We start from the raw sequence: 13,955 nt of genomic DNA, 5'->3' as shown, positions 1-13,955 counted from the left end.
CTTCAGGTTTTTGTTAATTGTGCTGTTTACAGAGGTGGATTTGACTTTTGAGCCTTGCCTAAAAAAGGCACTATGGGGGCAGCAAGAGCCTTGGCCAGTATTTGAAAGCTTAGGGGTGACAGGTGCTAGCTGTGTCTTGTGAAGCAATGCGGCTTGTCAAGCATGTTGTCCCAAGCTGACAGACACTGGATCCCCTTTGAATGACACCAGAAGCTTAGCCGATTGTTAAAATTGATCATTTTTTCTTTATACTGAGGTATCATTCTTGGTGAGGGCAAGATACTACTCAGGGTCAGGGTAATACCAGCCTGGGCTACATGATCAGAGAGCTCTTCCATGTCTCTTTTCATGTTGTCCAGGGAGGTATGTCTCAGGTCACACCAACATGAACAATGACAGAGCCATATTTGTACTTGTTTTGGAATGACCTGAGTGCTTGTGTTATGTGGTGGATTCTGGCTCCCGACAGGCAGCTAACAGTAACCTTCTGCTTGTCCAGCCTAGTGAGTGGGATGTCAGTGTACCTGACTATAGAGTCACCTATTACTAGTTTGTTAGGTATGTTATTTTGCCTTAAGGGCTGTGATTGTGTGGCACACTGATTTTGTGTTTTATGTGTTGTCTGGTTTGTGAAGGGAGGTGCAGGTTGTTTGAGTGTCTGCTTTGGAGGTCTCTGATGCTTTTGCAGGTTATTATTTAGAGCCTCCAAGTATGATTTTGAGTATTTGTGTGTATTTTTTGCCAGTGCTGTTTTAGTAGGTCTGCGTGTGGCTGGAGGTGTGGTGCAAGTGTTAACCTTCTCCTCTTGACTGTCTGTTCCAGTCTTGAGTGGAGACAGCTTAGCTTCTAGTTTGGCTGTATAATTGCATCTCTTGCATATGTTAGTGTTTTGTGGTAGGAGGAGAGGGTTGTCTGTGTACATGAGGCAGTTGTGACATTGCCTCAGAATACCCAGATTCACCAGCTGGACTGGAGAGTACACCTGAAATTGCCCTTTGGTCATGCCTGAATAGTAGGGTGAGCTGCTTATTTGCTTGGTTGGTAAGGGGTGAATAAAGAGACTTGCCCTGCTGGGCAGTCAGTGTCAGGGTATATTAGTGCTTGCTATTAGGTCTGAGCAAGTTCTGGGCTGTAGGATTCTTTTTGAGTGCTTAGATTGAGAGTTAGACTAGTTTCAAGGGAAAAACTGAAGAGGAGACTTAGTGGAGCCGGGAATAATTTAACCATAGCTATCTGGCGCTGCCCTGTGCACATATCCGTGCAAACACGATTTTTATAGTAGGGAAATGAAAGAGATAGAAATTAGCCCAAAATAGGGTTGCCACCTTTTCAAATGGCCAAAGTGGGACATTTTCGGGACACACATCAGATTTTACAGGCCGACACAGACCCACGGTCAGTACAGAGGATATAACTTTACTTTTTTGCCTAAATAAAAGCTTATTCTTGTAGCAGTTTAGTTGCTTATTCTGTTTCTTGTAACATTTAGGTATTTTACATACAGAAATAACTATTTTATGCAACTATTACATGAAATACGGGACATAATTATGTCCTACAATCTCAGGACATTTGCCATTTTTAATATTTTTGGTCAGGACACAACTGCCCAAAAAGGGACTGTCCCTCACAAAGTGGGACAGGTGGTAACCCTAGCCCAAAATGGCCAATAAACTACTAACTTCTGGGCTGGAACCACTCCTCCAGGGACAGATAGGTTGTTCAAAGCTCCCCTCTCTCACATGTGAACAGAGAAACTTCCTTCTATCCCAGTAAGGTATGGGCAACTCAGAAACTAGTATCACATCCCTGAATTCAGCACTAGCCTGAAAACTGGATTATACTAGCTTAGAAAGGTGGGAAACAGGGATTTTTTTTTTTTTTGGATTTTTTGAAAAGATAAGGCAAAAACAGTAAAAAATACATTTAAAACAGCTTTAAACGACTACAAACGATCAGAAAAGGCTATCACACTTTAGTGTGTAGCCTACAACAGTTAAACAAATTATTTAAACAAAAAAACAACTTTTTAAAAGTGCAGGCAGTCAATAAGTACAATATGTGAAAAAAAACAAGCTTTTAAACCACAATAAACGCTGGAAAATCAGTGGCATTATTCATAGAAAAAGACCACTGAATGCTATACACACACACAGAATGCAGTGCTACATGTACTACACAACAGTGTCACACGGTGCAATGGGTTTTGAGATGTACATTGTATAAATCACCTGTACTGCTAACTTTCTTAATGTTTTCTTTACAAGGAGATAATCTACACTGCAAAGACATCATAGAAAATGATGAAGTCTACATCACATGGGACCACTCATTACCAACAGTTTAAAAGGTAGGTGTGAGAAAACCAGATGTAGTGGTCCATTTAAAAAGAAAAAAGTAGCACCGATCATTGAAATCGCTACACCCATTGACTACAGTGTCTTGCGTACAGAGACACAAAGCCATAAAATATCAGGATTTGCAGGCAGAAACTAGAGCAATGTGGAAGAAAATTACCCAGACAGTTCCAATAGTAGAATGAGCTATGGGTCTTATAAAAAAAATCTAGTTGTATTTAAATATGTTACCGATACATGTACAGCCGTATGAATTGCAGGAAGAGTCATTACTGGGCACATTGGCACATTGCAGGTGCTTTGAAGAGCACTTCTGGCTGGCATCAAGGATTGAAACAATACTAATTTCATGAACTTTAATCATTGACTTAGAAATTGGGTCCAATTCCCTTTATGGTATTTGAAACCCATAAGATTTGGAGAAATTAAAAAGGCAGCATTGTTCTGCATGGCAGATAGACACACTGTCTTACAAACATGCTACTATCATGGAAAATATGTATATAACTTTTGCATAATAACAAGGTAGAACAGAATTGCAGTGGACTACAAAAGCAAGTTAATTGAACCCGTGGTGGTGGTGCTGCCGTAGCGTTGTCGCCTCACAGTAAGACACTGTCCGGTTCAATTCTCAGCTAGATCGTCTTTTGTGTGGAGACATGTGTGAATGGGCGTAACTTCATTGAAGGTTGTGTGTCAGGGCTGGCAACTCGGCACATAAAATTCAACTGCCAATCATTGGCGGACTGGATTTCCGCTGTGGCGACCCCTAACCGGGAAAAGCCGAAACATACACACACACACACACACACACACACACAAAAGCAAGTTAATTAGTGTGTGCAAGAAAGTGTGCATAATGGATGTAAGTCCTACAACTGTGTAAAAATAGTGTAATGGACTCATTTGTAGGATGTAATGCAGACATTTTCACATCTCCCATTGTGATAAATCAGAATCATACAACAACGTATACTGAACTATAGTCTTTCTCCATGGGGTACAATGGGTTAAATGTTCATTCCTCAGCGTTTACCACTTTAACAGTCTTTCAATAACTCAGTAATTTGGGATTCAGCATACTCATCATGAAATCACATGAGGTAAACATACCATGACATGCTGATAGCAAACCGAACACCCACACACATATACACCCACACACACACACACACACACACACACACACACACACACACACACACACACACACACACACACACACACACATATACACACACACACACACACACATATATATATACACACACGTGGGTCTAATTTTCAATCCCGAAATACCAAAATCTAGAGTTTTCTGATACCGAGCTCCAAAAATTTAGATTTTGGTATCTCGAAATTTAAAAGTGGACAAAAAAATAAATAAATAAACACAGCTAAAATAATGTGTTTGCAGGGGGGGCAAGCCCCCCTGCACACCCCCCATCTACTTAAATATACCAACCACGAGATTGTGTTACAGTGAAGAGAATAGTAATGCTCCTGTTGCACTTACCGTTCTCTTCACGGTAGTGCAATCTCAGAATTGGTATATTTAAGTAGGGGGGGAAGCCCCCCTGCAAACACTTTATTTTAGTTAATTTTTTTTTGTCCACTTTTAAGTCTCAAGATACCAAAATCTCGATGTTTTGAATTCGGTATCTCAAAACTCGAGATTTTGGTATTTCAGTATTTAAAAGTGGACCCCACACATACACAGACACTCACACACACACACACACACACACACACACACACACACACACACACACACACACTTATATAGATGTGCATAAATATATTTAGTTTCTATATGTAACCGTACACACACACCATTAAATGCAATAAATATATACCTATAAGGGTTTTTTCACTGCTCAGGGCACTTTAAGGTCCTAACAGTCAGTTGTGATCATCACATTGATATGGACTATTGTTAGTACATTTTGTTACAGTAAAATAATAATTGTGTGTGGCACCACATTGTCTTGCTTCATCTGAAACCTTTTGTCACGCATAACATGGCAATATGTATTTATTTATTTATTTGTCTGATCTGATGAAGTTCATAAGAAGTGTACAAAAGTGCTGATTTTTTTTTGTGTGTTTATTAAAGTTCAATAAATTGTATTTTTACCATGGATCTGCCTGAGCCAGCTATTTGTTTGGACTAATCATGCAGTGAGATAAAGACTTTTTTTTGTTGTTCAGTAGAGAGCTTGGAGAGGAGTGTGGATTTGCTAGTGTGTGATTGCCAGATTTTCTGTAGGATGTCAGTGGGGTGGTTTATGATCTGAATATGTTTTTTTCTGTTCAATTGAAGAACTAAGAGGGGCCGAAGTTGATGGGATCAGCACATACCACTATTTGAGCCAACAATCCCTCTGGCTGGGAACAGTTGCTAGCCTCTACAGCAATAGACCTATAGGGCCATTAGAAATTATGAAGCTGATGAATTGCATTATACTTAGTATCCATGGCATATATGTGTGCAACTTCTGCTCAGGGTGTTGGAATACAGCAAGGTTTTTTTCTAATTGTTATATCATACATAATGAAAATTATACAAATTTCACCAGGGAATGAATAGTCTGCACCTCTCTTGCCATGGCATGGCTATTGAATTCTGGCTAAAGCATTTCTTACCCCCATTCAGTATTCTTTAGGCAGAGTCTACCTGCTCAGCATTCCCACCTAGCAAATCCAAACTTAGAACACATTAAGGTACCCAAGTTCAATTTCAGTAGTTTTAACCAAAAGATGCTCAGTCTTGAGGTCTTTCAACAATTCAGACTCATACATACATGTACATATATTAACAGAAAAGTGGTTTCAAAACAGTGAAAGCACCCTCTCTAAGTCAGGCTTTAGCACTTATCGTATGTGCATTTACACATGAGTTCAGCTATGGGAAGTGTCAGCCATTGTGAAAAGCTCCTCACACAAAGGCATATTCCTTTCGTTCCTAAATCTGAAATTTTGGAGAGCTGCCATAAACAAAGTCAACTATCACTTTATAGCCAGTTAGACATCACTTTTATGTCCCTTACTAATTATAATAGCTGCCAAAACGTCTTCTTCACAGGTCTCAAATTTATTATAAAACGATTGCCCAAGCCACTAGTTGTTATAAAATGGTAAACTTCAAATTAAAGAACATAAGCACTTTTGTCCCACTATTACGTTCAACCGAACTTCATCAGATAAAATCACCATTTTAACATTATTACTTTAAATACAAAGACCATTCAATCACTTTATTCAGTAATAACACACACCCAAACAGCTAACCAATTAGAACTTCTCTTTAAGAAAACACCTTCAACCCTAACTATCTGATTCAACAATCAGAATTAATAAAGAATTAATAAAGAAGAAGTTTGAATCCATAGTAATTACCATAAAAATACTATATTATTATAGTGCAAACAGATGATATGTCATCTTTTTAGCCCTTTTAACTTTAAAAGACATTTAACTGATTCAGCTTTGTTCAAGCCTGGCCAAAACTGGGCATTCAAACAGAGTTGCCATGCTTTTTTTTGCCATGGTATTTTTATGGTAATGACTGTGGATTCGAATTTCATCTTTATTAATTCTTTATTAATTCTGATTGTTGAATCCAATATTTAGGGTTGGAGGTGTGCTCTTAAAGAGAAGCTCTAATTGGTTAGTTTTTTGAGGGTCTATTATTACTGAATAACCTGATTGGATAGTCTTTGTATTTAAAGTACTGATGTTAAAATGGTATTTTCTATCTGATAAGGTTCCATTTAATTTAATAGTGGGATAAAAGCGCTTATGTTTTTTTAACTTGAAGTTTACTGGTTTATAACAACTAGTAGCTTGTGCAATTGCTTTACAATAAATTTGAGACCTGTGAAGATGACGTTTTGGCAGCTTTTGTACTTGTTTTTTTGTTCTGGTTTAAATTCATAATTTTGGGTTCATATTATAATAGGTACCGTAATGTCATAATCAGTATCAATGTAAATCCTAATCCATTTATACTAAGTAACTTCAATTTCCATACAATAAACTGGCTCTTTTACACTATAAATGGAGGGAATGCCCATCATTTCATTGATTATATAAATGAGAAAAACCTAGACGAGATGATAAGTAGCACTTCTAGGAGACACAACATCTTGCATTTAGTCTTTATTATGCATTACCCTTCTACAAGTTTGCACATATTACCCTCCATCATCAAATCAAACCACAAATTTGTGATATTCACATATCAGAATGGAGACACCCTATCAAATAAAGGCATTTGTGAACATGGATTTCTCAAAAACAAAACCTGTAGCTACTTACAGACTTAAATTAATTTCACTGCAGCTCTGCCTAGACTAAACCTACACATAGAGTCAAAGTTATCACCACCAAATTCTGTTCTCATCTAAATAGCTGTACCTACCCATACCAAATATTTCAGAAACTTTGTATGCAAAGCCTTATGGTAGAACATTCTTGTAAACAGACCATACAACAAAAGGAACAAACAACTATGTTCTTTTAGATGACCATATACTCCTTATCTTAAGAAGGAATTTGACATTTGCCCTCCCCTCCCCACATCATTATATCTGTCCATTTTTTTGCCTTTCTAGATCCTTCTACCTCCTAGCAAATATTCTGTGAGCTTCTACTATACAGTCTAATTTTATTTGTCTTTTCAGTGTTTCTAATAGTATCTCTACAATATTTTTCTTGCTTCTCCAGCTTTCCACCCCATCACTTATCATTTATTTCCAATCTGCACTTAATGTTCACCACTGTGCTTGTAGGTGGAGGAATCCCAATCCTCCGTTCTAAATTCTTTCTACCAGTTTTTGCTATGAGGCTTTGGGACTGTCACCCTTCCAAATGAATGCTTTTCAAATTTGTTTCACATTTTTCAAAATGTCTACCTTTATATTGTCCAGAACATCTCTCCTACATTGACAAACTTGGGATTAATGGTCATCTGTAAAACCCTTTCTATTTGATCATTATCCATTTTTATAGCCTTCAAGCTCCCTTGCTCTTCCCTTACTTTAGAGTATATTTATTCAGATGTTACTTTCAGGGATTCTTCATATGTACTCTCTAGTCATATATCTAGTTATTAAATATGTTTCTCCCAAATTTACTCATTCACCGTACCCTCTTTATCTCTTTCATTTCCTGTGACCATCACCATACTGGTTTCATCCTTATTGACTTTCTAGCCTGTGACTTTCCCAACATCTTCCAACATCTTCCATACCAGGTCAAGAACTTCCTTATAACTCGTCAAGATCCACAAAATATCATCTGCACATAGTGCTATTTTTTTATGAACCTTCTCACTCTTAACCTTTGACATCTGAATTCCTGCTTGTTTCTACCAGTGGTTCTATATAAAGTCTGATTAGCAGTGGGCAAAGGGCAGCCATGCCTTGTCCCTTTCTTTCTCTCTCTCTTTCTCTTTCTCACTCTCACTGCTCTTATGCTATCTAGTAGCCTATCTCTAATGTTCACTGTTCTATTTTCGGCATGATAAATTTATTTTAGCATCTGTGATCCTGTGCAGTGGCCCAGTAATCAAGGAGCCTCAATCCTCACCATTAGCACCAGTGAGGGGCATGCACATTGAGAAGGATAATAAGTACACACACAGTAAGATCACAGTCCATGTGGGGGTGATTTCTCCATTTCTGTCCAGATCCCCAATAAGAGTCCCCACTGGTACAGCTATAGGGTACAGGTCTCAGCTTAGTGGTCAAGCTGAAACCTCCAGCACCCTCTCTGTCCAACTAGTACTTCATGTCCCTGCCCAAGTAGCAGACACACACACACACTTTGAGATATGAGTTATATACAAACACACAGATACTCCTGGGCAAGGCTGGCATGGGTTCTCTTCTGCCCAGGCTATAAGGTAGAAATCACTGTCACCAATCATCAATATCAGCTACTAATAAGGCCCTTACCAAATGGTGTCTAATATTACTGTGCAATATTATTATTATCCAATTAGTAAGTATGATGAACAGCAAGGCTTATTGGAGTGCTTGGACAGTATCACTATATACATGTAATGTACTCTAGAGCTTAAATTATCTCTACACAAAACAACCACAGCTGAAAGGTTTAAAAATATTTAATAATAAATAATAAAAACACAAGACAAATCTCTTTAATTCAACACAGTGCTAGTCAAGAGTTGTGAGATCACAGGAAAATGCTTAAAATAATACTGTAGAATAGTCTGACATAAATATAGCAAACAACTAGAGTAAACGTACTATTTTCTATCTATTTGTAAGAGAAACAATGTTCTAAATAACTTACATATATACACAGTAAAGGCAGAATACTGGTGAGTAGATGTGTTCAGGTTCAGACAAAATCCAAAATGCTCTAAATCTCTCTGAGAAAGTCTTAAATTAATAATGCATCACTGCTGACTCATTTTAGATTACATCATTCTTGACACTTGTTTGGTTTAATTTCTCAGGCTAACAGAAACTCAGAGTTTAAAATATCTTTATAATCTTGTACCTGGCCAGGACCTCACAACAATAACAACATTATACATGTAAAATCTAGCAATTAACTCTGGTCTCAAAACAATAGAAATAATTTGCTGGTCCAGACATCATGTCTCCGAGTTTGAGATTGCAATGCTTGACTTATAAGCTTTTTTCCAGCAGAGTGCACCGTGGTTACATTTTTTAAGCTCAGTACAACATATAGTTTAATCATAACATATAGTTCTCTTTTACATTTGTAAAGCCAACCTTTGGATTATATTAATATTTACAAATCACATAGAATTATTTGCAATATTCTATCTGGCTGGGCTGGCAGCCTTTCAGTTTTTCCCAGCATTTTCACCCATTTCCCTGTCATCTCCATCTGCCTACCACATCAAACATATATTGCTACCCCACTCTAGAGAATGCTTTTACTGTATCCAAGGAGAAGAATAATATCTCATTTCCCTCCTCTTGTGCATCTTTTCCCATCATTAATGGTTTAATCAAGTTATCTCCAGTTTTTCAACCTCTAACAAATCATGTTTTGTTATTATTTATTAAGTCTAGCAGCAATTTTCTCATTCTTTTTGCTTGAATTAACATAGAACATTTATCATCATGAATCAAATCTGGTGTGGGTCTATAGGATGATGGAACTAATGGATCGTTCTCTTCCTTTCATATTACTATTATTATTGAGTCTTTTCAAAAGTTCCCCGTGGGTTTCCCTTCCAGTATTTTGTTTAATGTATTTAATCATATTTCCATGACTTGAAGCTTTTTTAATTTCACATCCCTCAAATGGAATTCCTTCATTTCCTGGTGATTTCCATCTTGACATTTTCCCAATGCTCTGACCACTTTGTTTCTAGTTGGGACCTATCAGACCCTTGACAGCCTTCTCCTCCATTAGTTTCAGTATTGGGATTTGCCATCTATCTCATTCCTTCTCCTCCTACTTTCCTCTACAGTCCCAGTTTTATATAACTTCTGGTAATGTTCCCAAAATCCTTCTAATATTTCTTCCAATGTCTCTCCAGCTGTATACCCATCTCCTATATTTAGTTTATAGATAACTCTTTGTACCTCCTATTGCTGAAGTTGTACTGCCAATCTTTTCATTGCTTTGGGGTTATCTGCTATAAAATTCTTATACTGCAATCCATTTTACCTACACTTTCTTACTGTCTGACTTTTGGAGCTATTATCTCCATACTCCTTTGAATCCTATTGTTTTTCCCTTATCTAATTTCATTTTCCTATGGTGACTTGTTCCTTCAGTAGTTTGTTCATACACTCATTTCTCTTTACTGATATTGTTTTTATATAAGTCTACAGCTTTTATTCATGCACTTTTTTCTCTTTACTGATGTTGTCTTTATATAAGTCTACATCTTTTTTCTTTATTTTTGTTTCATCATCCTGGCTCACTTCCTCTCTTGCATTATTTTCTGTATTTCTGTTGTTAATATCCACTTAGTCTGATTTCTTTCTCCCTTCCTCTTCAACAAGTATCTAGTAAACCTCAAGTGATGGTCTAGTACCCTCCTTCTTTCCACTTTTAAATGAATTTCTGTCACTGCATGGTCCAAAAAGGTTCAGTAGATCTGTTGTGTTTCTGTCACTAACATCTCATTTTTCAGTGAGATGTAAGACTTATCTAGTCTAGCCCAGTCATTGTGTCTATGGAAATGGGAAATGATAAGTGTACTTGTCTTCCCCTTCTTGTCTATGTTCCAGTCTCCTCACAGATCTCATCCCTACTGCCCTTGAATATCACCTTAGGAATCTGCCCTTTTAGTAACTGTCCTCCTTCTTGGTTCTTTGTCTACTTCATCACTTCTTTGCATGATTATCAAATATTTTATATAATTGCAAACTCCTTGAAATCTCATAACCACAGCCAATGTTTTTATTTTAGTATTTGGGGGAGGTACGCCTCTACTATAATAATCTTAAGGCCATTACTTCTTCCCTTTATTCCCACACATTTTCTTTTAATATCTTCTTGCTTATCCTCTATCTCCAATGGCCAAGTTCTCCTTTTAAGTATTGCCACTCCTGTCTTTTGTCTTGTTCCATGCAGAACATGCCACTAAATTGTATCCTCCTCCTCTTAACTTCTTATTATCTTCATTAGATGGGTTTCTATTAGTGCTATCATTTGAGCATTAGCTCATCTTATATGCCCTATATTCTCTTTCTCTCTCTCTCTCTTTCTCGTCCTTATCAGCCCATTAACACTCCAAGATTTAAATGGACATATTTCATCTTTCCCTTTATTCTTTCTTAGTTTACTTGCCTTCTCCCCTTTTGATAGCCCTCCTTCATCTCATATTATTACCATGTTCTCAGTAGATGTTTTCCTATATTTCTTACCAGTCTTTCTTCCTAGCTCCTACTCTTGTTGCTTTTCACGCCCCATACCCGCTACACTTCCCCAAAAGATATATACAAATCTACATTAGCTTCTTCTTCTTTAGAATGTATTTACCTCTGTGCAGCTTGGCCTGCCTGCTGACCTCCTGTTTTCTCAAAACTTTGACAGTGCAGTCTGTGCATAAAGGTCCTTCATGGTCTTCAATGTTTATCTAGTGTCTAGTCTTTCCCTGATTTTTTTAATTCACTTTAATCATATTACTAATACAGTTGATTCCCTTTTCTTGTTTCCTGCAGCTCTCAGCTTCTCTTTAAGTATGTACTTGATTCACTGGTATAATATCACTCTCTTTTTTTTAAATCAATTCCTACCCTATCTTATCTAATCTTCTTTTCTCCAGTTGGTAGGTTTTTTCTTTTTCCTATACCTACTGTGCTGTTCCTTCCTTTTTATCTGCCACTTTTTCTTCCCGTTGCCACTCACCTTTTGTAAACTGTTTTACCCTTTCTTATTAGCGTGTCAGCTATACTGAAACTAGAGTAATTGTCTTTTGTGCCCTAAACCAGGCTGTCTCTTTTCCTTAAATTTCCTTTGGTATTCTAAATATTTCTCCACTGCCTTGTCTCTATGATATGCAATTTTTCTTGTCATATTGCATTGTCCCTTTAGTCATTTCCCCCATCCTGTGGGCTTTCTTCTCTACATCACACACTGGGCATGATATTTTACCTCACTGTTTCTCAAGACCTACCATTCAACGTTTAACTTTACTACCCTAAGTTCTATTTAACTTCTTTATATGTCATTTGTTTTCAATTATATGTTCCAAACCAGAGTAAGCAGCAAAGGAAACCATGTACTATAAAAGACTCCAGTACTCACTGTTAAATAAAAAGTCTTGTTTATTGTGCACAACGGTAAGCACTTTCACTATTCGCTTCTTCAGACCATTTTAACGTTAAAATGGTCTGACGAAGTGAATAGTGAAAGCAGCTACCATTGTTGTTAGAAAAATGTGTAATAGTAATATGCATGCTTAGTGCATTCGAGGTTTAAAAGGGTTAATACATTTATTCTGTTCACACTGTATGAATCTGCACAGCTATTAGAAACTTAACAAGAAGCATTTCATTTCTGCTAATGTCATGAAAATAACAAGAGACATTTCATTTCTGCTAATGTCATGAAACTTAACAAAGAGATATTAATTTCTGCTTATGCTATGAGAAAGTATGCAGCTGCTAGAAACTTTGATAAAGAAAACAATAGATGCTTGAAAGTATAAACCATAGTCAGCATTACTTGTACCAAAGCTAGAAATGTAACTTGAATCTAGACAAAATGTAACACTTGTATTAGAACAGTACAACTGAATAATTGAAAAGTTAAAATGGGCTAAAATAAGTCCAAGGTCAGGTTGTTTTTCTCAAAATGTTTTGAAAAACAGCAGATAATCTAACTTAGTCAGCAATAAGGCTAGTAACATTTTTTGTAGAACATACAGAAAGCTGTGTCTAACTACGTCAGCAATAGAATAGTAACATTTTCTGTGTGACAGGAAGAGAACTGTATAAGAATAACATACTAATCACCAGTAATTCAGACAAACCTTGTGCCTACATGCTTTGTCTCCTTGCTGCAAGTAATAAAGGGTGCTTTGCTTGAACCTAACGTGAATTGGTCTTTGAAGTTTTTTCCTTTGACAGATTGGTCCTTTGGACCGGAACCCTCTCTTCACCTCGGATCAGATGGCCAGGTGGTTGAAACCGTACAGGGAAGAAACCAAATCGGTTCTTCTTATATAGAAAGTCCTCTGACTGAAATGTCTTCAGAAGAGGCCAGCCACTTTCTGATCTGTGACTGAAGGACGGGTCTCCGCGAATTGGAGATCAATCACTTGGGCTCAGGTAAGGTGAATCTACTTTTTTCTGTCTTCTGTTTTAGATCAGGGACTAGATGTGTATTGGTTTTGTCAGACTGTATTTTTCTTACAAGTCAAAGACAAAAAAGATTACTGTCTTGTCATAGATCAGGAGAAACAGAATAAGTAGGCAGTCATTCTGAAGAGACTATAACAAAATCTGTGGTACCATGTTAAAAAATTAAGAGAAGTTACGTAACAATCAAAGGGTAGAACAAAATGGGTAATAATTGCACAAAAAGACCCTAAAATCTGCTTTTAACAGAAGACGCAAAATATATGCAGTCGCAGCGGGCTGACAATATTAGATATTATTCAAAATGGGTTAATAAATATGAATTCGACGGAAAATTAGAAAAATCCAAACAAACTTATCAAACAGCTCAAAACCGATTCCAAAGTTCGGGTAAAAAAGCAACGTCAATTAGGAATTCCTCAGGCACACAGGTGGCTTGAGGAAGTAAACTGTCGGGAACAAAAGAACAAAAATTCAAAAGCAATGTTTTTAGATAAGGAGGACAATAACTTAGTAATAGCATCAGCACCTCTGCCTCCCTTACCAGAATATGAAGCAAGTGAACAGGTTAATCCACCCCCACGATATCCTGTAGTCACTAAAGATAGAGATATTATGAAACTAAAACTGACTAAAATTAGAGATCCCATCAGGACCAGGTCCCAAACAAAGGCAGGTAACAGATGAAGGCATCGAGTTATGGAAAATGGTTAGGAATTCACGATCTATAAGTGAAGAAGAAGAAATATGCCCACTTATAGAAGTACCCAATCCT

This window comes from Protopterus annectens, chromosome 2.part0 (genome assembly GCF_019279795.1).
Source record: "Protopterus annectens isolate FY-2018-M chromosome 2.part0, PAN1.0, whole genome shotgun sequence".
NCBI classification, from domain to species: Eukaryota; Metazoa; Chordata; order Ceratodontiformes; family Protopteridae; genus Protopterus; species Protopterus annectens.
This window is presented reverse-complemented; position numbering follows the sequence as displayed.